The following is a 27,509-nucleotide window of genomic DNA, read 5'->3' on the forward strand; positions in this document are numbered from 1 at the left end:
TCTAATGGATAAAAGCCAGTGATGCCGCTGAACATCCCACAAAGAGAAAGTCAACGCCATTCTCAACAAATAGTTACCTAGCCTAAAACGTCAGTAATGCTGAGGACAAGAAACCATGCAGTAGCCAAACGAGAAATGATCCAAGATAATAACTATTCCCATTCAGTTCCATTTTTGATCCTATTATTCTTCCCATTAAATATTCTATTCTTTAAGATTGTTAATAAAATTAAGTATACTTGAAACCTCTTTTTTTTTTTTTTACCTTGACCCAGATCAGAACTGCTCTTCCTTAGACATGAATTGTTGAGGGAATAGTAGGAGCAGGAAGGAAAGAGTGGTTTACAAGGATAGGAAAAGTTTGAGAATACACCAAGTTAAATTAATTTCTTTGAGGAACCTGGAGCATATTGAATAGAATGTGACTATCCCATACTATAGTATCCTGTTATTTATATATAATGGAAATTTAGCTACTTTACCACACAATAATGATGTATAAGCTTCATAATGTTTATTAGACTTCAAAGGTGTTTTTTTTCCCATGCATAATCTCATATGATCTTTGAAGAAACATTCAAGTATTATGATGTCTAATAACAAAGGAAAGAACTTAGCCATAAAAAAGTATAGTTTGCTCAAGATTACTTATCTAGAAAGAGCTAAATCAGTGCAATGACTGAAAAAGGGAAGGGAGCTATCAGGAGTGCTGATAAAAAGTTTAACTTTTATCTAATATCCAGTGTGTGCTACATGGTTCCTGTTATTTCACTTCATCTTCTCCTTAGTCCTATGATATATCATCATTTCCATTTTACTAATGAAGGTGTGGAGGCTGTGGCATGTTTATTTGGGCCAAGGTTTAAAATCCAGGTCTCCTCAGACCATATCTAAAGCTCCTTCCGGAAAACTATGTTGCTTCTGTACTTATGTGAACTCCTTTTTCTTATTTTTATTCATTTATTCACTCATTTAATTCAGTACATATTAATTTTTAACATACCCACAAAATGTGAGGCACAATCCTAGGCCCAGGGAAAACAGCCTTGAACAAAACAAAGTGTCTGCCTAAAGGGAATTTAATTGCACTTAAAAACAAAACAAAACAAAAAACTTGCTTAGATATTCATTTCCTTCTCCCTGAGAACTGAGCCATTACCCAGCCATTCACCCTGAGAGCACCAGCTGGCACATGGTGTTGAGGGCTGTTGGGAAATTACTGTGTAACTCTTTACAAATTATTTTTGCTATGTTATGTTGTTTTGAAAATGTTATGATGTTAAAAGAGCGAGGTAAACTCTTTTAGAATTTGTCTATAAGAATCAGACTAGCTTACAAAACTAAGTTACTGACAGTACCACTGCTCCTTCTTTATGCAAAGCAAACTTTAAGGAAGCCCTGAGCTGAAAGAATGAAAGAAGTGAGCCCATCAGGTTAAATAAGTATGAATAATCAGGGTAATCTAGGGTAAAAGTATAGGAACAGACATAAACTTAAAAAGACTCTAAATTTTCAGCAATCGGAGGAACCTGAAAATTCTATTATATAATCAATTGTCCTTAGGACACAACATGCAGCTGAAGAACCATATACATATTATGAGAAAGCTTCTTTTTTTTTTTTTTTTTTTTTTTTTTTTTCTGCCTTGTCTGAGTCAAGGAGAAGGAAACAGAACAGGTCTTCTGAATTTGGATCATAAGTCTAAGTTCTACTTAGAATTCTGGTTTAATTCATTTATATGCCTACTATCTAAAATAAAGAAACATATAGGTGTCCAGTGATGGTAAATCTTATGAGGTTAAGGCGGGTGGGCCACAGAGTAATGAAAAATTCTATTTTTGATGAGGTGTTAATGGAAGGATTCTCAGATAAAGTAACATTTGAACAGAGACTTAAAGGAAGGAGGAAGCCATGTTAACATCCGGAGGAAGAGTGTCCCGGACAAAAAGAAAAGATTATGTAGGACTTTGAAGGCCAAGGTAAGGACACAGTGAAATGGGAAGCTATGATTTGGCAAACTTTTGTGAAAGATTACTCTGGCTGCTGTGCAGAAAGAAGCTCTGTGGGACAAGGATGGAACCAGAAGGACCAGTTAGCTGAGTTGGTCGGGCGGAGGCGGTGAGGAGTGGCAGAGTTCTAGACATATTTCACAATAAGAGCATTTAGGATTTGGGTGGGTGGGATCTGGGAGGTGAGAGCAAAGGAGGAGTAAAGAATGACTTCAAGATGTTCAGACTGAACAACTAGCAGGATGAATTGTATTCACTGACGTGAGGAAAGACTTCTGGAGGAACAGATTTGGGGAGGAAATTCAAAAACCCAGTTTTGACATGTTAGATTTAAGGAGGTTTAATTAAATTTTAAATGCAGCTATTGAGCTGAAAATCGAATAGGAAAGTCTGGGATTCAGGATCAAGATCAGAGCCAGACATACAAAGTTGGAATAGATGCGTCATAAAGTCCTAAAATTGGATAAGAACACAGAGATAGGGAAGATTTGAAAATAGAGTCCTAGGTCTCCCACCAGTACTTGATGTTTGAGAAATTGAGGTTAATCTAGTAAAAGAGTGAAGAGCAGGGAGGTGTGAGGAGAATTAAGACGGAGGCCAGATAAAGTGTTTCCGAAAAGAAGAAATAATGGATGATGTCGATGCTCCTTAGTAAGAAGCATAGGCCATGGAGCTTACAAGACACAGGCTGTTAGAAACATTGATAAGCGTACTCCCTGTTGAAGGAAGGGGGGAAAAAAAACCATTGACATGGGTTAATGAAACAGGCAGAAGTGGGGAAAAATACAGACAGCTATTTCAGGGAGTTTTTCTGTCAAAGGAAGTAGTAGAAGTGAGATGGGGGTTGAGGGTAAAGTCAAAAGAAATTTTAATTTTTTTCCATTTTTTTAAATGAGAGATACTACACATACAGATTATGACTGCTAAACCTCAAATCAAATTTCTCAAATTGATTTTAATACCTTTCCCACTGAAGCCTGTCCATAAGTACGGGGGGTGATCACCTGGGAATTAGCTGGTCCTGACCCTTGATGCCTGCCTCTCTTTCAATATCTAGGAATTGATTCATTTAACTCATTCATTCATTCATTTGCCCAAATTCTTATGGGTGCTTACAGTATAACAGGAATAACACCAGGCATAAAAAGGATAAGAAGTTAAAAAAATATATAGACAAGATTCCTGTCCTCATCAAGCCTATAGTCTAACATGGAATAATGACACTAAACAAGAGAAAAGCCAGTTAGTTATGAGAAAGGAACATAGGGGCTTATGTGGGACCATCCCTTCCAGGAGGTGAAGCTGGAGCAGCCACCTAAGTGAGGCCTCCTTGTGAAGGCCTAAAGAAGTCTGAACTAGCTAGATAAGGGAGACAGTGCAATGAGATCTTTCCCAGCAGCTGAGGAAGCAGCTTGTGGCAGGGTCTGAAGTTAGAGAGCTTCCAGCATTGGAGGAGCCAAAGGAAAGCCAGTGTGACATGGATAAAAAAAATTGAAGGGCCAGAGAAGGAGACAGGGCCAGGAAGAGGCAGAAGCAGAGTCCTAAAGAGTTTTATTGCCCAGGTTAAGCACTTAGGGCTTTAATCAAAGAGAGATGCAAACAGATTTTTTACTTTTATATTGGCCTTCTAGCAAACTCTTCCCCACCTCAAGGCCCTTGCAGATGTTTTTCCCTCTGCCTCAAATACTCTTTCCACACTTTTCACATAACTGACTTATCACCATCCTCAAGGTCTAGGTATCAATTCCCTGAATACCTTACCTAGGTGTAAGGTCCCCAGTACTCTCAGTCACAGTATTCCTTTCAAAATATCTACCACAGTTTGGTAGGTATGACTTATTGTCTTTGTTGTCTGCTTCTCTAACTCAACTTCAAGCTCTATTAAGTTAGAGATCTGCCTGTTTTATTCACTACCATATTCCAAGCACTTCACACATAATAGGCCCTCAATAAATAAGTTGAAATGTAAGTGATTTATTGGATATAGTCACAAAAGAAGAAGCAAAAATCAAAGATATTGCCAAATTTTGCAGTTTAAGCACCAAGAAAAATAGCATACATTGGCAAAGAAATAAGTTATAAGAGACAAATGCTGTATTAATGTTTAATATATTGAACTTGAAGACACTAGGAAAAAAATGAGAAAGAACTGAGCTTGAGGGAAAGACTTAAGAGTCTTTGGCATATAAATAAAAATAACTGGCCATGAGAGTGGATAAGCATTACCTGTGCAAACTGCAGAGAGTGACAACAGGGGAAGACTCAAACCAAATCATGTGAGAGGCATGGAGAGGAAGAGAAGGCAATGAAATGTCTGGCAAATAGTGGTAATAATTAGAAAGACAATTAGGTAAATGTATTGTGGGAGGATGGTGTTTCCAGTAGTAGAAAGTGTTAAACAGTGGCAGATGCTATGAAGCCATCAAGCAAAGTAAAAGATGACAGCGTCCATTGGATTTGGGGACATGAAGGTCTTTGGTAACCATTGGCGGAAGCAGTTTGTGTGGACAGAAGCAGACCACTGCCAGCTGAGGAGTGAATGAGTGGCAAATGCCATCAATTCCTTGAAAGTGGCAATTGTAAGAGTTTTGTGGGCACAGTGGAAGTTTACTGGTTGGTGGATTGGGAGGTTGGTTAGTTCTTTTTTAATATTAGAGATAATACAGCATATGCAAATTCTGATCAAAAAGAACTGGAGATAGAGGGAGATAGCAAAGATTCAGAATACTTGGAGCCACGAGGCACTGCACAGGATGAAGGGGAGAGGGGCTACAGCACAGACAGAAATGCTCACATTGCATAGGATAAGCGGTACTTATGCCACTGGAAAAAGAGAGGGAGGCAAACTAGATCAATATGCAAGTAGTTTTACAGATTTAATGATAAAATTCAAGGAGTTACTATCGCTAATGGCTTCTGATTTCTCTGTGAAGTAAGCTGGTATAAGTATCTGCCAACCTCTTCACCTCTTACCTGAACTCTTACAAAAGTCTCCTTAGTTGTTGATGCCCCCAGTCTTGTCCCCATGTGAGTCAGGCCTTCCCATTGCCTCCGGATTGTCTGGGAAGCTGGTCCCATCACTCTTCCACCTCCCTCCTCCTTTGTCTGTATGGCATGCTTGTCATCTGTGTCTCTAACATATATTGTCCTTATCACATATATTGTCCTTATCACTAACTACCCTTGTTTTGAAGGACAGTAGTTTATTGATTTTACCCTCCTTGGTGCTTAGCAACACATAACAGTTGCTTAATAGACGTTTCTTGATTATATTAACTAACATTGAGGAACTATCACAGAGAATGTGTTTAGATAAACTGTTTAACTTAATAGGTAAAAAAGCCTAAATTCTTACGTTTCTTTAAATCTTGTTCCAAATTATATTTACATTTCTCTTTGTCATCTAGGAATTGCTTATAAAAGTTATACAGCTATATTTTAATAAATTAGAGAGATATTTTAATATCTAAGTATGCTGCAAATTAGCAACCAAGCCTGCTGAGGAGATAGTGAGATCATCTCTGTTACCCAATGTTAACACCGACATCTAGTGGTTATTAATCTAAATTTTAGTTGTCTATTTAATTCCCCAAAAGGACAAAGCTAGTTTAAAATTTTTGAAGTAGTAGATAAGCACTAGTTCACATATTGTAGGTATTGTTAGTCAAATTTGGAAAAATACAGTTGGGATGAAGAGTATTTTTAAAATAAATCATCTTCTGTAAAGAAACATGAAGCATGGATCTGCAAAGCGAGCTGCCCAAGGATCCAGGCTGAGTGTGCAACTAAGTGGAATCCAAAGTACTTTCCATAGACGTCTAGTTCCACAAGGCCTTGAAAAGCAGGCACCATGCAGAGTCTGTAGTCAAATAAATATTCAACTTTCCCATCTCCACCCCCACTTTTTCATCCCCTTTATTTAGTTCCACAGTACCTTGTACCATCTGGCATACTATTTAGTTCACTTATTTATTGATTTATTTATCATCTGTGTCCCCCACTGGAATGTGAGCTCCATGACAGCAAGAAATTTTACATTTTTAAAATCCTCCTTGTAATATCTCCAGAACTTAGGAGAATATTTGGTCTATAAGAGAAGTTCAATGAAATATGTGTGATTGAATGAAATGAACTTAAGATGGATTATATTACACAAAGCTGAACAAAATTGTCTATTCTAGGAAGCCTCAGAGTCATTAATATGTTAATGTACGTTATGAATTCCAAAGGGAGGCAAGTGGCATTTCCCAAATATCCTTTCTTCCACCTGTCCCTTCCATGCCACAGAATTAATGTTCTACTGAAAATATCTAGGCAAAGGCTGGTCTGGCTCATGAGCCTATGACCCTAAATTCATTCACATTAAATTCTGTGTTTCCTGCCATATTCTGTGATACTCATATTTAAAATTAACACAGTATGTAACACTAAAATGAAGAGAAAACACAGAGAACAAATCACATCTTTAATACTGAGTCAAATAGTATAAAGAGGAAACAAAACGTATTCCTGTGAATGACCCATGACCGACTACATTTAAATGACATTTATCTGAATCCCAGCTCCTGACCTCAAGGATTATCAAAATGGAAGTTTGAATTACATGGGGAATCAAAGGAAGAGCTTGTCATGTGGAGAAATAAAGGTTGTATGGAACAGCATGGCAACACAGTCACTTTCTTTCATCAAAGAAAACACTGACATGATATGTAAGAAAGAAAAGTCATTTCAACTTCTACTTATTTAAAGCAGCAAAAGTCCTGTATGATAACCTTTAGGGACGATACTTGCAAAAACATATACTGGAAGGACATGACCTCTTAGCATCTGAGTCCTATTTTAATTTAGCCAAGTCCTTTGTGTTTTATTCCATTCCTATTTCAGTAGCTGCCGGGAGAATAGAGACGATCCTTTCTGAAAACTGATTGCATGGTTTTGTCACCACAGCATGATTACCATCTTTCATGGGGAGAACAGGTCATTCACATAGCCATGCACGTTTGTTAAATCCTTAGGAACATTGAGAAATGCAGCATAAAACTAAGGTGGCACCATCCATTACAAGACAGAACTAGAATCTGTGTAGCAAAGCTAAACTGCCTGTCATCTTTTCACATGTAAGGCTAGTCATACAGACTTTGCATTACATTAGAAACATGGTATATTTAACGGTCAATTTCTTTAAAATAGAAATAATTTAAAAAAACATAACTTCAAAAAAAAAAGCTGTAGGAACTTCTGAGATATGGCTGTTTTATTGGTAGGAATTAATTACCTTCAGTCCAAGTTTGATCTCAAAAATCTTCCCAGCAAACCTAGAAAACAGATTGACCAAAACAGTTCATCTTTTCCCTAGGACTTTTCTCTATAATTAGGTATGTGGCAGTTTGTCCTCATGGAGAGGACATGTTCCCAAGATTAGATTCCAGAACACCTGTGTTGAAGTCTTAGGTCAGCTACTAACTAGCTACGTGGCCTGCCCAATTCATGTAGCCTTTTTGACCTGTATCCTCATCTATAAAATTGGGATTGTAATTCCGGCCTTATCTTCCTCACAGGCTTGTGAAATAATAGATATGAAAGCATCTTTTGAAACTGCAGATAATATCCAAAGTTCTATGGAGACAGAGGAAGCCTGTTGTGAGGGAGAACATTGGATTTGCTGCACCAGAATCAGGTAGATCATCCCAAACTATAATAGCAATATTGCCATTTGCCGCTTTAATTGATCTATGAACAGTGTTAAGAGTAATTAGAATAGAAAGCTAATATCCTACATGGAGAACTCCTCAGTACATTAAATAGGCGACCGATGATAATTAATTCTCCTCATGTCTCCAAATTATTAACAAACCTACTCATAATATCTAGATGTTGATTTAAAGACTATCAAATATGAAATCATTCAATAATCTGGTTTTCCACAATTGACTGACAAAACTAATTAGCTACCTTGAAAAAATAAGTTTTTAGAAACAAAAAGTTTACAATCTGAGCATATTTTTAAGAACATAGCTATAATGTTTAATTTTATTTGCCAACTTGACTGAGCTAAGGTATGCCTAGATAGCTGGTAAGTATCATTTCTGAATGTGTCTGTGAGGGTGCTTCTAGAAGAGATTAGTATTTGATCAGTAGACTGAGCAAAGAAGATTCATTTTCACTAATGTGGGTGCATATCATCCAATTCATTGAGGGCTCAAACAGAACAAAAAGGTAGAGGAAGGGTGAATTCACTGTCTCTTCTTGAGCTGGGACACGTATCTTCTTCTGCCCTGTGACATCAACATTGGTGGTCCTTGTTCTCAGGCCTTCATACTCAACCTGGAACTTTCACCACTGGCTCCTCTGGTTCTCGGCCTTCAGGCTTGAACTGGAACTACAACACAGACTTTCCTGAGCATCCAGCTTGCAAAAGGCAAATCTTTGGACTTGGCTTCCAGGATCATGTAAGCCAATCCCTCATAATAAATTTCTTCCTATAGATCTATATCTATAACTATATCTACATCTATATCTCAATAGATACTATTGCTTCTGTTTCTGATGATAACCCTCGTACCAGAGCAAAATGTTCTTTTCTCCTGACCCATTTCTGTTTTATTCACCTTGCTCATTGAGCCACCCTCTTCCCCACCAATGCTCTCTCCCTTTTACACTAATATTGAATAAAGGAGACATTATACTTTTTCTAGATTTCTATGCACATAAATCTGGGTTTTCCTTACACTGCCCCTACAAGTTTTGTTAGATGGCAGCTCTCATTCTCAGCACTCTGCAATATTTGTGACTACATGAAATTGCATTCATTAGTTTCCCAAACATTCTTCCCATACCACTTTCCTATCTGGATCCCTGTCATGAAGCAATGTTTTTTCTGACCAGTCTTGAACTTTATGGCAATCTGCTCTTCTGCTTGCTACTGGCAAATGTGCAATTTATTAATGCTTGCTACACTTTGTCTCTTCTTCCTAGAAAAAAACGACTAGGAAGGAGGAAAACCATTAGCTTGGCATTTCCCCAATTTTTCTGAGGGATACAGCATTCTGTATGAATGTGACTAGGTATGAGAATGAGGGGTGTGGATGACATGAAGACATGAAGACATTGATACACAGGCACACAAGGGTTCTCCTGGTGATTATGCTTATTGTTAGGAAGTGCTACATGAGATGGAAGAGTTGGCAGCTCTAGGCAGTGGTTTGGGGTGCTAAAGCCACCATGATTAATTTCCATCAACTCCACAATACTACTTCAATTAACAGCAATGGTAATATTTTATATGGATATTTCATGTTTTCTTACCTTTCATAAAGTATAAAAGTACCCTTTAAAAAGATTTACTACTTTTATGATAATCTAAGTTAAAAAGCAATGTGTTTGCCCTGTGAAAACAGTTCTAACACTTTAAACCAATTTCTCCTATCCCCTGCTCTCCTAAAAGTCCATTCTATGTATATATTAATTCTTGAGGTCCCTGTCGATGCAGAACTAGCTGTGTCAATGACCTTCATGCTTTGACCAAGAATTGAGACAGCCTTTCACTTTGTGCGGTGTGAGAAAGGTGTCTGGGGTGAAAGGGAAGATATGACTCCACCTGCACTTGAAGGCAAAGTAACAATTAGAAAAGACATCAGGATGCCTCTCTCAGGCATGGCCACGCCAGCTCTCTGAGTTCCCATCATGAGAGGTGCAGATCAATCTCCAGGGCCCCCAGGTATCTTTCATATAAAAGAATAGAGTTTTTTTCCTAAAATATAACCGTTGATGTATTAAAAGCTCAGTGAGTTTAGTCACTTTTTATCTTTCCCTTTAAATCTGAATGATTGTACTGAGCTTTTAAGGTCTGTGCCAGCTAACTAGGGCATTTTAGTAATCTATTTTTAATATGTACCAACTTCTGTTCTTTTTAGTTCTGCCTTAAGACATACTTTTATCTTTACTGGTATGCAGAGATCATCAAAAAATATAAGTTCTCCATTACATGACAACTCATAATGAGTCTTAATGAAGCTTGGGAACAGCTGTTTAAAAACTCCCATTGAATAGCTTCCTAAGCAGCATTCACTTATGATAGCCTCTCTGCTGCAACATTGCCCGAATCTCAGAACTCACCATACATATAATGAGAAGGGTGAGAATGAAATATTTCTCCAGTTTCATTAGGTATTTTATTTTAATCAGAATGCTAATACACTATTATGAATCAGTGCATTATGAACCATCAGCTCAATGCCTTTCACCTTTTTAATTATATTCCTTCATGGAGCAGAAAAGAAAGTAAATGTTACTATGCAAATTTTTTAAGAATTCATGTCCTCGGTGAAAATGAGAGGGGGGAAAAAGAACACAGAACAAACTTACTTTTTAATTATATTGGAAACACGTTACAATTGCAAAATGCTGAAAATTAAGCTAAGCCCAGATGATTTCAAGTAAGATCCATGATCTGAAATTTAAAGGATTTTAACTTCACTGTGTAGGTTAATATGTGTGAAGACAACTAAAGCAAACTTCCAATATGAACTTAATCTCTCTTTTTTTTTTCATTTACACTTTCAAATGGACTCATCTAGCTATTTTAATTTTTCTCTATAGATGTCAAGAGCCTTAGAAGAAAAGTTAATGGTCATGATAGTTTCACTATCTTATTTACTCCCATGCTCCTCATTACTTCAAAAAGCCAGTTTTTCTCTATATGGATTTTTTTTTTACTTCTCACTTTAACTGATTCATTTTATATCAATTACATCTCTAGATGAAACCATTTTCTTTTGGCTTTGGTTGAGTAGAATGTAAATGATCTTCATGATGCTAAGTACAGGAATAAACTTACACCTAGCACAGTGCCTTATATAGAGTAGGCACTGATGGTTTGCTGAATTACCTAACAAGTCTCTTTATCCTCAATCTTGAGAATACTGAAGTCCTTTGCATATTTCTTAAATAATCCTTTTAGTTGCTTAAATCATGATGTAGAGTTTAATTAGCCAACCACACAGCACCCTGATGGATTTTCCATGGTATGCAATCACAATGGCACTGTGTCTTGTTGGATATTTATGAGGCAGTCTGATAAGAATTTACCGTTCAATCACAGTAATAACAAATTGCATTTCTATCATCTGTACTCTTTTAGTTCCCTATCTTTATTCCTGAAACTTTCCTGGAAACATATTCCAAGATAAAGATATAGTCATGTTTATAAAAACTAAACTTTTTGTTTTAAAATATGGGACTAATGTAGGTGTTTTCCTCTTCTCCTTTGGACAATCATACAAATACAACACAGAGCACAAGAAATAGAAATCCAAAGTCCACCTTTGAAGGAACTAAATGACATCTGTAAGTCAAATGACAATATGTGAGTAAAATCTGAAAAATGTAGTACAAAATCAAAAATAAGTGGAGGAAGAATCCACAGAACTTGCTGTGGACAAGAAAGGCATTAGAGCATTATTCTCCAAAGCAAGTGACATATACTTTTGAGCAACATCAATAATCTTTCATTTGAGTAAATAAAAATGGTACATGAGCTGGGAGCAAGACATTTCCTTGACAAAATTTGGCATTGTCTCTAGAAGTAGGGAATAAAGAGCTAAATGATAACACATTCTCTCTCTCTCTCTCTCTCTCTCTCTCTCACACACACACACACACACACACACACACACATATTTGAAGAAAGCAGATTATTTCTCAGGCAAGCTAGAGAACAAAGATTTATAGGCATTTCTTAATAGTGCTAATCTCAATTTCATAGAATAAAAAAAGGTTAACAAAATTATTAACACATCATTTTGTTTCATAAGAAGAATTGTGTTTCATGAAACAGAGATAAGCAAACTTTTCTGTAAAGAATCAGACCGCGAATATTTTAGACTCTGTGGGCCACATAGAGATTCTGTAGCTGGCTGTTTCTCCTTCTCCTGCTCTGTCTCCTCCTCTTCCTTATTCTCCTCCTCCTCCTTTACAATCCTTTAAAAATGTAACATCTATTCATAGCTCACAGACTGTACCCCCCCCCAAAAGGCTACGGACTATATTAGAACTACTAGTTATAATTGCTGATCCTGGACTAGAACATGGGTCTAATATCTCCTTCCCATACCAAAAAACAAAACAAAAAAAGCATGCATGTAAATATGTAAATTATTGGTCTAGAAAAAATTAATTTTATTCAAAAATGAGCAATAAAAGGACCCATAATAGACATTTGTATAAGAATATACTAACAAAAAGGGTTTTTTTTAAAGGAGGGAGAAAATAGAAAAATTGTACTCAAAAGAAATTTTTACAAGCTACACATCCAATAAAGGGCAGATAACTAGAATCTATTTAGAATTCAGGAAAATCAGCAAGAAAAAATCAAACAACCCTATCAAAAAGTGGACAAAGGACACGAACAGAAACTTTGCAAAAGAAGACAGAATTATCGCCAATAAACATATGAAAAGATGCTCACCATCTCTAATCATCAGGGAAATGCAAATCAAAACTGCAATGGGATATCACTTATCTCCAGTGAGAATAGCCTTTATTAAAAAGTCTCAAAACAATAAATGCTGGCGTGAATGCTGAGAGATAGGAACACTCTTACACTGCTGGTGGGACTGCAAACTAGTGCAACCTCTATGGAAAGCAATATGGAGATACCTTAAAGCAGGTGTCCTCAAACTACGGCGCGTGGGCCACATGCGGGTGTTTTTGCCCATTTGTTATTTTACTTCAAAATAAGATATGTGCAGTGTGCATAGGAATTTATTCATAGTTTTTTTTAACTATAGGCCAGCCCTCCAACGATCTGAGGGACAGTGAACTGGCCCCCTATTTAATAAGTTTGAGGACCTCTGCCTTAAAGCGATACAAGTAGATCTACCATTTGATCCAGCAATTCCACTACTGAGCATCTACCCAAAAGAACAAAAGACACTCTATAAAAATGACATATGCACTCGAATGTTTATAGCAGCACAATTCACAATTGCAAAGATGTGGAAACAACTCAAGTGCCCATAAATACATGAGTGGATTAATAAAATGTGGTATATGTATACCATGGAGTACTACTCAGCTATAAGAAACAATGGTGATATAGCACCTCTTTTATTTTCCTGGATAGAGCTGGAACCTATTCTACTAAGTGAAGTATCCCAAGAATGGAAAAATAAGCACCACATGTACTCAACAGCAAATTGGTATTAACTGATCCACACCTAAGTGGACATATAGAAATAACATTTATCAGGCATCGGGCAGATGGGATGGGGGAGGAGGGGATGGATATATACATACATTATGAGTGTAATGCGCACTGCCTGGGGGATGGACACACTTGAAGCTCTGACTCCAGGGGGGAAAGGGGGGGAGGGAAGGCAACACATATAACCTAAACATTTGTACCAACATAATATGCTGAAATAAAAAAAATTTAAAAAAAAGATATAGAAGCTCAAAAGAATCATTATAATTTGATAAAAAAAAAAAAGAATAATCTCTCATGGATCAGATCAAAATATTGGATGATTTTGTAGAAAATCAATGAAGTAATCACTTCTATAAAACAGGATCATAGCAGAGATACAAAAACCAACTATAATGTAAACTCTACCAAAAAGAAATTTTTGTCTTCTTTTCCACTGCTCTATTATTAGCCCTTAGAACAGTGCCTGGCATATAGTGTTCCACATATATTTTTATTTGAATAAATGAATGACAATGCAACTAAAGAGAAAAATATAAACTGGCACAACTTAGAAAAGAGGTAGAAAGAAAACTGAGCTTATCACAGAAAATAAGGTCACTTTGGGAGCAGCAGGAAGGATATTAGACAGATGTGACCAACTATATAGTAAAAGACATAGAAGACAAAAGACTAATAAAAGAATAAAAAGAATAATAAGAAAAATGATACATGTAGATAAAAAGCAAAAGATATACAACATTTGCATTGAAGGATTCCACAAAGAAAAAAATGTTAAATGATAACAGGAAAAATATACAAAAATAAAATTCAGGAACTTTCCTAAAAGAAAAGAAGATTTAAACTCACAGATACAAAAAGCACTCTCTGTCTCACCAAAGGCAAACAAACCAGTAAATGATAAAAAAATAATAATAATACTAAGGTTGATAGATTTGTTGGACACCAAAGATAAAGAAAGAATTATTTTGGTAGCCAGGGCAAGATCAAGTCACTTAAATCAGAAAAAAATATAAGACTGATATCAGACAGACTTCCTTCTCTATGGCAGCATTCAATGCTGAAATTCAGTAGAAAAATTAAGTGTTCAAGGAGCTTGACAGAGTGTGACCCAAGAATTTAATTACCATTCACACTGTTATTTATGTATGCAGGTAGTAGACAAATAACACTAAATGTACAATATCTTGGGGAATACAGTTCCCAAGATGATCTCTGGAAGAAACTATTTAAACGAGCAACTTGAGGCAACTGAGGAGTGAGTGGAGACACAATGGCAAAAGGACTATGGTGAGTGCTAAGTTCAGTTAAATGTAAAACTAAGACTAGAACAAATGTAGGGATTATTATTAAAGAAATAATGTAAATGCCATAAATCCAACCGTGAGAAATGTCATAGATAAAAGTTTAAAGAAGGGGAAAGAGGTCGAAGGTATTCTAAATATGATGACTTCCTCATTTTATAGCTTGGAGTACAAAAGCTACAAGACACCTGTATAAGAATATTTTGTGTTGCATTATTTTTAATGCAAAATATGAGGAGAATCATTAAAAAATGTCAAAATAAAACGCATATCTATAGAAGACAGCACTATGTCCATTAAAAGAATGAGGTCACTTTATAGACTGATAAGAAACAATTTTCAAGATACAATGTTAAACAAAAGCAAGTTTCAGACAAGCATGTAGAGAATGCTGCCCTTGGAGAGGAAATATGGGCAACTGTGTTATGAGAATGGGAGAAAGGCATGTTTTTTCAGTTTATACCTTTTTGTGTCATTTGACATCTGTAAGTTGCACATGAACTATCCAGTCATAAAAAATGAATTAAATAATTTTTTTTGGTCAGACACCAAGCAAACATTTTACATTTTGGCCTGCCTCATATTAGATGAATGGACTAGAAGGAAACAAAAACAATTAAGAATTTTTCCTGGATATAATAAAAGTCCATGATGTGACTATTTGGGTGAAATTATATGTTGTGTATAAAGGGGAAGAAGAAAATGCAAGTTTTCACATTAGACCAACATGAAAAAGGCCAAGTAAATTCATCACGCAAACATAAAGCAAAACAAAATGTTAAGGGACATGGTCAGAGAGTTTTATATAAGAGTAAATAGATGAACTGGCCAATTTGACGCTTTCCTCCCTTCTATGCACAGGGCCTGGGTGAGCAGCTGAGCAGCTTGAGAGGAACCACAGCAAAACCACACGGGGTGGGGTGGGGGGCCTTTGATATTAAAACGAGAACCTTTTCTATTCTCACATGTTTTCTCTTCGATAATGATAATGGAAATCCAAGCTGGTCACACAACCACAACCGATCAGAGATGAGATGAGATTATTCCCCTTGGTTGGCTGTTTCCTTGTATCAAACCTAGAGGCACTGCTCTGTTCTATGTGGTACCATATCTCTGGGTCCCAGAAGGGCTACCTAGACTTTCCTGTTTTGATTGCTGTCATCCGATAACTGGGTTTACTTTAAGGGCTCCTGTGTCAAATATTTCATTTAATTGGCTCCATAAAGATTAGAAGGAAATAATAAATGGATTCAGTACTTTTTTAAAAGCTGCAAGACATCTCAGCAAATATTATAAAATCTAACTGGCCATCTGTTAGAATTGCTGTAGTCATTTGGGCCCATTCATCTCTAGAGGGCTGTTTGATTCAAGATTTTATGGAGGTATGGGAGTGATTAAAACCCCTTTATGAAATGAAAACTATGTATAGTTTATTAAACACTTGACTTTAGGATAATTATATAAAACTAAATATAAATGAATATGAGGTTGTATAATAAATACCCTATCTCTATTCTTAGAGACCTAATGAAACTCCTTGGTTCATCTAAAGAATACTCTTTGGGTTTGTTCTTGATTCTTCCACTTAGACCTTTTAATTTTGGTTAATTTTTGTTTATGTCTCAAAATGTACACTAATACATCATTTTCTTGTGTCAGAGGACTTACTGCCTTAAAATTCCTTTTTCAAAAGATAAATCGCTTATATTTAACTTTAGGCTCTGAGTTTTTATCAATTGTATCTCTAAGGAAACTTTCGTTTCCCCCTTTCTGCTCTTAAAAATAACTACTACTTGTGTCCTGTGAGTGGTTTTTCCTCTAGGATATGTGATCTTGTAGCTTTCCAAATCTAGGTTGAATATTCTGCATTTCCTGCCTATTTTTCTCAATGAAATGTTTGTTACTCATTCTTCCCTGGAGTTTAAAAAGAGAAATGTTATATTCTGGGTCCAGAACAAAATTGCTTGATTGAAGTTTGAATGAAAACATATTCTTCACAATGATAGATCATAGACTCCACTAGATTTCCTAAGTAGTCAACATAAGCTGTAATCTATGAACAGGTACTGTAGCTATTTAACTTATATGTATATATGCTATGTAGTATTTCATCTAAAAACCAACATTTCAATAAAATGTATATTAGATAAATATCAGACATATACATATATATATATATATACACAAGATGGTAAAATATTTAGAAAGCAAAACTAGGAAACTCTTATTTTAATTTTTGGTTAGCAATAACTCTATGAGGGATGCCCAGAAAGTATCCAGCCCTATAATATGAAAAACAGTAGTAACAATGGCTGGATACTTTCCAACAGCCCTCATATGCCATTAGGTTTTACTTAACAGGGGTAAAATGAAAATAGTATAAAAATCTCCATATTAAGCACAGTTATCAAGCTGCCTCAATGCAATTTTAACTCTAGAAAAGGCATCATCATAAAACAACTCAGTCTTCCCATCTTCCATCTTTAGCTACAGGCAATGGTGGTAATTCAAAACAAAACAAAACAAAATTTTAAAAAACTAAAAACATGTTCAGACCTGGTTGCAAATTAAAATGTCTTTGCATATTTAAAAAGAGTAAATCACTTCTGTGATGAAAGCTTTGAATAATTTCAGAATAGCATGTCCAGTCTTTGTGGTAACTTCTAAATATAAATCACACATTTTAATGTGTTAACTTAAATTTGCATGTTTTCTTTTATTAATTTTTGCTTGTTTCATACAGTATGTGACAAACATTTGGCTGCAATGCTTTATCTTAGTGTAAGTTTTTAGAATGATCAATATTCTTTACTAATTTAAAGTTTAAAAGTGGGGTGGGGGAGTTTGTGTGTGTGTATGTATACATAATGAAATTTGAACTATATAAAATATATTTTTAAAGTAAAAAAATACTTTGCATTCTAATAAAATTCCTTGAATTCATTGCAAAAAGAAATAAAAATATAAGAGTTATATGCTTTTTCAGCCTCTGCAAAGAAAATACATATTGTATCATTCCCATCATAAATCCATATTCCTTAACAGCATCATTAACATTCATGCCTTCACATAATCAAACACACTGTCTTACACATAATAGACATTTAGTATGTTTGGTAAATAGAAGTAAATATAAATTATTTGATTCTAGGAGCAATAATAAGGATACATTTGGAGGAATATACTCTTTTTCTCTTCTAATTTCAGTGACAATATACTGATTCCCTGGAGCAGGGAAGGAAAAATATGAAGCCATGTAGAAAACCAAATTAGAAGGAAGGTTCTGTGAGAAACTATTGGTATTAACAGATCAACACCTAAGTGGACATATAGGAATAACATTTATTGGGTGTCGGGCAGGTGGGAGGGGGGAGGAGAGGATGGGTATATACAAACACAACGAGTAAGATGTACAACGTTTGGGGGATGGACACGCTTGAAGCTCTGACTCGAGGGGAGAGGGGGGCATGGACAATATACGTAACCTTAACACTTGTACCCCCATAATACACTGAAATAAAAAAAATACATTAGGAAAAATCAGATTTAGAACTTTAAAAATCCAAAAATGCATAAATAGGACAGCAATAGTCATTAGCAGCTACTCCAATGACTTGAAAAAAAACATATACTCTGTGTGTGTGCACTAAAGGAAACCTAGAAATTATCCATGAAGCAATATGAAGACAATCTCTATTACAAAGGAAGGGTTTAAATTAAGAAGAAAAAAGAGTTACCCACATGAATATTGCTAAGGAAACCCAGAAGTCAAGACTCAATTGTGTTCTGCAATTTCATCCTAGACATTAAAAAAATCTATCCAACACCACTTTTGTTCCAATACTTCTTATAATGGAAGCATCAGCTATATGGGAGGCACAGTGAATAATTAGAAAAACTGCTGCTTGCAAAATACAATTTTTTAAATTCTTAGGAATGTTTCTAAATAAAGATATCAATCATATTGAGAGCCTATAAGAAAAATAAGAATGAACAAGAAACTAATCTTTCAAATATGACTTGGTCCTTGAAGCAATGGAAATTATAAGGCATTTGGAACTTTCTTCCTGCCTTCAGATTCCACTGGGGAAAAACCTAAGGACTAGAAAAACCTAGTTTTAATCTAGGTTCCCATTATATCGTTATGTAACATTGAATCTCACCTCTTTAGTTTTCATCTTTGCTAAAATGAACATGTTAGACCAGATGATCTTCTCCAAATATACTTTTCTTATTATACAACTTAAGCTACATAAATTCAAAGATATGGAAATTACGATAATCATTAAAGCGATTTGATTAGTATAGTCTGCCCGCCTAGGTGACCTGGGTGAACATAAGTCCTTTTTCCTAAATGTAATTTTTAAATGCTCATGTTAGCCATGTAATTCTTGAAATTATCCTTTTAACTAACTGAATAGACAACATCAGACACAAAGCAGTTCAGCCATTCAAGAGGTTAAGTTTCTGCCCTGCCTGCAATGGTTAGGAATATTTTTCTTTTATAAAGGTCTGGAATTATTTATACTTCCTGTGGTATCTATATTCTATCTTTATAACCTCCCCCCCCCATTTGCTTACCGTTGCCTTTGAAAACAACGTAGAAGTAAACATCTTTTACATTAATCATAATATACCCACCCCACGCATGAGTCCTTCTGAAATAAATAGAAGTTTCATTTGTAAATAATTCCCAAGGAAAAAGCAAACACCTTTCTTTTGGTGAGTTCATCACTAACTTCATGTTTAAAATGGTGACAGAGAATTCATGTCTACCAGAATAAAAGTAATAGCTTAAGGAATAAAGAACCATATATAATTCCTAGCTATAAAATGAAGGCAGTTATTCAATTAATTTTTTTCTTTGACCTATGACTTAGAAATGATGGACTTTTGAAGTTATTTGAGCTTATCTGGAATAATTAAATGATATGTCCACAAAGACTTTTCATTCCCCAGTGAAAAAGAAAGTCAAACTGGAGGTAGGAAATTCCTGGAGCAAGAGCGTCAGCACATATGACAAGAATATATTCTTCTCCATGGAAAGAGATGGGACTAATGAATGTATCTGAGCAAAATGGTTTGGAACAGCACTGTTCAATGTCTAAGGAAAATATGACATAAGCCACATGCAAAATTTTCAATTTTCTAGTACTCAAAAATAGAAATACATGAAAAGAATGTCAACAATATATTTTATTTAAACCAATATATCCAAAATATTATCATTTCAACATAAAATCAATATTTTTAAAATTATTACAGAGATATTTTACTTTTTTTGTAGTAAGTCTTTGAAATTCAGTGTGTATTTCAGACTTAGCGCATATTTCCAATTGGACCGGATGCCTATAATAAGAGCCACATGCGACTCATGGTAATTGGGATGGGTGGCGGAAGTGTAGCTAACAAAGTCAAGACACACACACTAGTGGTGCTTCTCCCACACTGAACTATTACACATACACACACAGTCTTCCCACCTCTACCACTAAACATGTTATTCCAGAGATTTCTGTATGTATAAGAAATAGTTGATTTTGGAAAGATAGTTATTATGATTATTATTGATTATTTCTTCATGAGGTGTATGGGGCATATTGTTTCCCAACACTAGGTGGATATAGATATATGTCAAAAAAATTTCTGCTTTCATTCACTGGCCCTGACTTACTTTAGATAAAAGAGATGGCTTTATGGCTTAATAGGTAATTTTTTGGCCATCAATGTAGATATTTAAAAAGTATTTTTATTTATCTTTAATTCATATCTCTATTTCTATAGTCTCATTATTCCTGAGTCGTTTGTTTATTTCAACAAGTGTGTTCTAGGCACCTACTATGTGTTCAATTTTGTTACAAGCAACAGGAATGGTAAAAATGTCTACTCTCTTAGAGTACATATTGTAAGAGAAGGGACACAGATAATATAATATGTAATATATAGAATGCTAATTATCAGAAATTTTATTCTTACTCTCCAGGGCAGCATCTAAAGGCTTATGCAAATCTAGGCACTTTCTGACAGTGCCTAGAATAGTGCCTAAAACATAATAGGTACTTAATAAACTTTTTAATGAATAAATAACAAGGGGGAGCCAGCTCATCCTTTGTCATTGTCTGTCTGCATAACCACTGAAATATAAACATCATCCCTTCTGGATCTCAGCTGTTGTAATCCTCTCCAAACTGGCATCCACTGAGATGTCAGCATTTGAGCTGGCTCTCTGGCCATAAGTTCAAATCTGGTACCCACCACCAAGAACCCATCACATGCATTCACTTCAGTCCACTGCCTCACACGCCACTGCACGTTCCTAGAGCATATGCTGATCTAGGTGCATTTCCCGCCTATTTGAGGGTCACAGGACTTGGTGGGACTGCCTGAGTTACCTTCAGACAACTCTACCATCTTGCTCCTTTGCCATGGTACTTCTAGGTTTCTAAATGTAGATTGGACCATGGACTCATTATTATTTGGGAATCCAGAGGGGTCATTTCTTTGACTCTTCTCAAGAATTTACTGGGAAGGGTGGGAGTATCTGAGCATAGATTTTCTTTTAGGACCCTCATCCATATCTAATTTTCTTATTTCCTCATCTTACCCAGAGAAGATTTTTTAACTCATCATCTAGGAGGAGAAAAATTATTGATTAATGAATTACAAATGATATATTTTAGTCCAGTTTCTTAAAGGATGCATGGACTTTCTACACAACCAATTTCATTCAAATTGGGGGAAATTTATGCTTTAGAAAACGGTACTGGGTGTTTTTTTTTCTGTTTTAATGCTTATTACTTAATGGCTGAATTTGGTAATACACTAAAGATAAATAGGGGGGAAATAGTATAACAGAAGTCATGCTAGCTCATACTTATTTTTCACAAAGTGGATGGCTATACTTTCTGTTCCAAGTAACACTATGCAAAAGAAAAAAAAAAAAAAAACACCACCCAGTTGAACATAGTGACCACAGAAGAATACATAAAACATTCATATGCCTCATCTTTATTCTTACTCTATTTACTACCCACATGCATTGCCCTATAGGTATATATCATACTATACCTCTGAGTTTCTATATTTTTCCTATTAAATATATTTAATAAAGCAATCCAAGTATAAACATAAAAATGCCCTAGATATTAAGGAGAAATTAAAATAATAAAACCCCTTGAAAAAAATGGGAAAGCAAGTGACAGCACCAAAAGCACAGGACTGAGGGAATCCGGGTGCAACATCAAAAGCAAGGCTTTTTGAGGACCATCGAAGCAAGAGACACATGCAATGCAGTTGTCATCTGTTCCAAGGAAGACTGCAAAGTGCTTGTGGAGGATTCAGGATACCAGCCATAATGCTCACAGGCACAAGCAACAGCCATCTGTGTCAGCTCCAGTGATATAATTTTTGCCTTAATAATAATGATGTTCTTTCCTCCCACTTCTTCGAGATACCCCAAATGCCACATTTCACCACATTTAATTATACTAAGCAAACTTAATATCTATTTTCAAGATAACTTGTAATATTTATTGTAATAGTATTTTATTTCCTTGGAATCTAAGCAGCTTAACACTGTGATAGGATGTTATGTTTTTATTAAGTCTATTTCTTATTAGACTACATAGGATTTAAGCTCTACTCCAATGCTATTTTTATGGCATAAAATTCCATATAAAAATGATTTTTAAAAACACATGTGCTATATTCTGGGAGAAATAACTCTGTATTTAAAATTCCAATGTATTTAATGATTTCCATTTTTCATTATCTTTAGATCTGTCCTGTTGGATTATTAAGCCATCTTAATAATGCCTAAGATGATACTGCACAACAAAGCTGCATTGTTTAAACAATAATTCATGAAACTTAATTTGTAGCAGAAGGATACATGGATTATAGGCATCAAGATGGTAGGTTTAAAACACCCAGAATCTATTCTTAGTAATTTTGACCCTTTATTCGTATATCCACTCTGAAATAAGTTCCTAACTTATTGATGATAAAGAGCTACCCTAGGTTTTTCTGAAGTCCTTAGTTGTTGAGAGGATAAAGACAGTACTGATCATGCAATGCCTGGAGTGTGGGGAGGGAATGCAAAAATAGGAAAGAATAATGTGATAGGAAAAGCAATAGCCATGGAGTGAACAGAATGAGAAGAAATTATTTTCAACAGGAAGAAAAGGGGGGGGTCACCAATTTCTAGCCAGAGTTTCTATCTGCTTGAAATGTCAGCAAATTGAAAAATGAGAAATGATAGTGGCTCCTATCCTTCAAGTACCATACAAGCTAGCACTTGAATATCACATTAGACTTTACAAAGGTTATTTAACACCCACCATCTCCTTTAATCCTTTCTAAGTTTGACAATATTAACATCATCCCCAATTCACTGATCAGGATACTTAGTGAAATTCACACAAGTTCATATGTGTCAATCAGGACTAATCCAGATTCATGGACTCTAATCATGTGCTCCCCTCTAAATCTCTATATTCTGTTGCCAAATAGATATCAGTTGACCTACTGGGTCAACATCCTCTGTTATAATTAAGTTACAGATAAGACTCCGTGAAAGCTAACAAAATCTAGAGTACAAGAACCTTAGTAGTTACTATGTTTGTTGGCAGTTTTTTTTTAAAACAGAATTTCTAAAATAATATAGATTACCGTTTCCCTATCTCTGCTAACTCTTTGCTACTTCCTTCTTTTTCAACAAATCCAGGATCCTTTCTGTTAAAAGACATATACTCAGAAATTTTTTTAAATCTCAAATTATAATGCAAGAACTCCATCAATGAACAAAGAAGTTACATTCTTAAAATTTTAGCTGTCCTCCCTTCCTAAAAAACAGATACAAATGTAAAATGTGCATTTAATTTAGCTTTTTAGTTTTCATCCAGATATTTGATATTGGCAAGGTCCACACATAACAAAACAGTTGATTCAGCCAACTCAGTAGCAAAAACAAGAAGTCACAATTGGTCATGAGTTATGCACACCGCATCATAACTAATGAGAATTTTGCTAATCAACCAGTTGTCAAAGTGACTTGAAAATACAGCCTAATCAGCACAGAGCAACGTTCTTATATCATAGATGCACTTGCCTATTTCAAAGAATTCTATAACAATTATAGAAAAGAGAAGTCTATTTTTGAATGCTAGCATGTATTGGAAAAAAATCCAGAATGATTAAGTCTTCTGGCATGTATTTTAGCTATTACAGCTGTTTGCAATATATATGTGCTACATCTATATTTGAAATCTCTGCTGTTGCCATTCACCATCTGCCCAAAGATGGGTGAAACTGTCTATGTTTTTTGTTCATTGCTTATGAGACTGCACATTGCAACTTGCCAAACCTGTATTATTTTTCCAAGTCTTTTTCAAGCATTTAATCAATGTCTTAGAAATGTTAAAGCAAAAACCTTAAAGTCTCTTAAAGCCACAAGTGTAATTTGTCTTTTAAATTAGATGCATAGAACACTTATCACAGTAATTTTGACTAATAAAAATTATTATTAACTATTTAATAATACCCTGGACTATCCAAAACACTGACTTACAAAAATCTCAAACTTCTGGAATACATGGAGAAGGAAACCTAAAAAAATTAAGATAGTGTCACAAGAGTCCCTTATACATTGGTATTGACCCCTCCCAACCAGTGACTTTTCTCACAAGATAAAATTTTCACACTATTGTTCCTCTGATATCTAGACTTTGGTGGATTTATGAGACTAAAATAGAAAAGTAATGAGATTCTCCTAGATGAAGATATAATGATTGAAGGGAACAGGAACAACTCATGGTATATCAACAAGTAGAGAAACAAAAAGCAGAATTATAGTATTATAATTACTATAATATAACCCATAATAATAGTATTTTATTCTATCATAACCCATCATAATAGTGGAAGATCATAACAATGTTTCTGAATCATTTCTATAAGTTGTTATATTCAGTGGCCCCTATTTAAGAAGTTAAAAAGCAAATTATTTTAATTCAAAACTATTTCCATCAAAATTGCTTAAAACTTCATAAACTTGGAAAATTTAAAACTTAAGCTCCAGCTACATGTAAAATTTACTCACTGCTATGAAAAGGTGGCACTAAGAAAATATCGTAATTTTTAAAGTCAATTCTATAATAATTATATAAAACATACCATTGTATCATTAATATTCATAATTTCAAAATCATGTAGGTTGAATTAGAGTTCAAAATCTCAATCTCAAGGATTCTGCCCAAAACAAAAACTCTCCCACCCATGATCTGAAACAAAGATCCTCTCCACAGAAGATGAGCCTTAAGTACTTTACACATAAATCATACCTTTATAAGTCAACTGCATACAATTGAAATAAAAAAAATCAGAATTTTAACCACTCTGTTTCTTCTATCTCTGTAGAATTGCTTCTGAATAAATGTGGCAATGGCACAGTTGCTCTGCAACATCTCCAATTGATTGTATACCTTCAAGATTACTTTTTATCACATCAGATGACTCTCTCATGAGATCCACTGGGCAGACTGGTCAGTGATCCACACTTCTCTTTACTCATCCTGTAATCATTACCCCTTTATCAAAATGTTCTCATATTCAGATAACCTATACCCATAAACATTGTCTAGGCCTATATTTGAAAAGAAATGTCAAAATTTGTAGTAACTAAAGACTCAATATGCTTCAATTTAATTTCGTAAGCAGGCAAGCCTCTTCTTAACTGAGTATTATAATCAAGTATTCATAACTTCCACCTAGCCTGCAGGCAGAGATATAATTACACCCCCCAGTAGAAAACAATCAGCACTACAGGCACATTTTTCTTCCTTGCCAATTTTGTGATGGTATTAATAGAAGGGCTTATTTGGCAATCAGTTTACTGACAAGCTATATCTATCTGATAAAATATAATTTTATAACTTGTCTCCCTTTTCCAAATTCAGGGATTTTCTCTTTTAAAGGTCAAGAAATGTTTGCCCTTTTAAAATATGCATTTATTTATAACTATATTTTCTCTATGAACCTCTGGAATTATTCAAGATTTGACCAACAAATAAGAGAAAGTTAAAATACTGTGTTAAATACAAAGAAAGTTTGCCTCAAATGAGGATAATAAAAGTCAGCGTCCTCATATATATTCTAGATGAGTCTTGCTATATAACAAATTAAAAAGATTTTGAGTCTCTCCTTTACAGTAATTCAACGTTTATTATAGGCCTCTAAGTCACTTAGCATATGATGTGGGAAGGCTTAGCATAGTGCACTAAAAATGCCATGTAAATCTTTGCTGAACCAAATTGAAACAAACTGTGATATACACGTAAATAGACACATGAACAATGCAGAATAATAACTGGTTAAATAAAGGTCAAATAGATTGTTATGGGAAAATAGAGGATAAGCAACTAATGCTAAATGAGGATTTAGGAAGTTTTCACCAAAGAATTTGTGTTTTAATACATTCATAAAACATTTATTTAGAATCTAATAAGACTTTTTTTAAACTTTGTAAAATATGACTTTAGCTGACTTTGTGTGGGGATTTCTTTTACTATTAATATTTGTCTTCAGGTTTCTGATTATCATTATTAATTGCTTTTGCATTGGCAGCATTACTTGGTATCGTTAGAATCATAATTATTATTTTAGCCAATATTGTGCAATGAGAGAGTCTAAGAACCAAGATGAGGGCAAGAAATGCCTTTATGTCTGTAACAGTTGTTATGAAGCTTTATGCTTCTACAGAGCCTGCTCAATGCCAACTACAGATTAGAACAAATCTCATCCCATTGCATGTTGTTCAGAGCCCATAAAGACACTGCTATTGCTTGAATAAAAATCGAACCCCCCAGACAGAGATTAAGGAGACAATGATAAAATGGACGCTGCCACCCTCTACAGCCTCTTTTCTTACCTCTCCCAGCTCAGTAAGCTTCAGAAATAATGATTTTCCTTCTTTGTTTTCTTTTCCCTTTGCCTATCTAAATCTTCCTTTTTTGAAGTATCCTAGGGTAGAGTGTAAAGAGCCCTGGAGCCAGACTGCCTGATTAGAAACCTAATTCCACCTCTCTCTAGATGTGGAACATTCTGGGTCTCAGTTGTCCCACCTGTAAAATGAGCTCGCACATTATTGTATGAGAACCAAATGAGATAATACATGTAGGGTACCTAAAGCATTACCTGCCCACATATGTAAGCATTTTTACAGAGGTTAACTGTCATGATTGTTTTGTTATTTTAAAAGATAATAAAAAATATTTATTGACTGAATGAATCTAATTAGTAGAGAGATGGAGTAGCATAGTGCAAATGGCATGGGGTTTTGGAGGCTAACAAACCTGAATTTGAATACTAGTTTGCATCTCTCTCTGTCTCACACACACATGTACACACCCAGGAAACCTAAAGAATAAGCATCTGAAGCCACCTAGAATGAGTTATGTGTCCTTCATTAACTCTTAAGGCCCCAAACAAGTCAAAGTAAAGAAAGAGGTGGTCCTTGTGAACAGAAGTTGCATTATGTGCTGGTATCCTCTGTGTCAGAAGGGAAGGAGATGTGTAAAACACTTCACAACTCCCCATAAAAATCTTTTAAATGGATGTATTTCAGAATGCAAAGCAGTAAGCTAGACAACCTTATTTACAAGGGGGAGTCCTGCCATCTCCTCTACTGGGTAGCCCTTCCACGAACTGTCAAACCTTCCCCATGTTCTGCCACACAGCCACACCTATCACACCTCACACGTGCACAAAACCCTCCTCTCTCCATAGCCACACTCCATCCCCTCCAATTTGGCTTCTAGCCAAACATTTCCACCAATTCTTGTTTTGATTTAAGAAAAGCATCAATATTTCCAAATTGCTGAATCCAAAGGATTCACGTTTCGCATCCTTACCTGTCGAGATTTCCCAGAATGTCTTCTGGATTTTGAAACACTCTAACCACAAGCCTTCTGTCTTCTCACTGCACTCTAGGGTATC

General features: G+C 35.2%; 2 long non-coding RNA genes across 4 annotated transcripts in view; one reads left to right on the plus strand and one right to left on the minus strand.

Annotated features, from left to right (window-relative positions):
* LOC105885836 (uncharacterized) overlaps positions 1-27,509 on the minus strand; it is a 406,927-nt gene that overhangs the window by 268,913 nt on the left and 110,505 nt on the right. The gene's annotated exons all lie outside the window — the stretch shown is intronic.
* The window catches only part of LOC142876362 (uncharacterized), a 99,125-nt gene that overhangs the window by 19,847 nt on the left and 51,769 nt on the right, over positions 1-27,509 (plus strand). For 2 of the 3 annotated variants that reach the window (XR_012923251.1, XR_012923253.1), the window contains exon 2: positions 7,568-7,686. The exons of the other annotated variant lie outside the window; for it this stretch is intronic. This is a non-coding gene — a long non-coding RNA (uncharacterized LOC142876362). The remainder of the gene's footprint in view (positions 1-7,567; positions 7,687-27,509) is intronic. 3 annotated transcript variants of the gene reach the window in all.

Source organism: Microcebus murinus, chromosome 15 (assembly GCF_040939455.1).
Source record: "Microcebus murinus isolate Inina chromosome 15, M.murinus_Inina_mat1.0, whole genome shotgun sequence".
Classification (NCBI taxonomy): Eukaryota; Metazoa; Chordata; class Mammalia; order Primates; family Cheirogaleidae; genus Microcebus; species Microcebus murinus.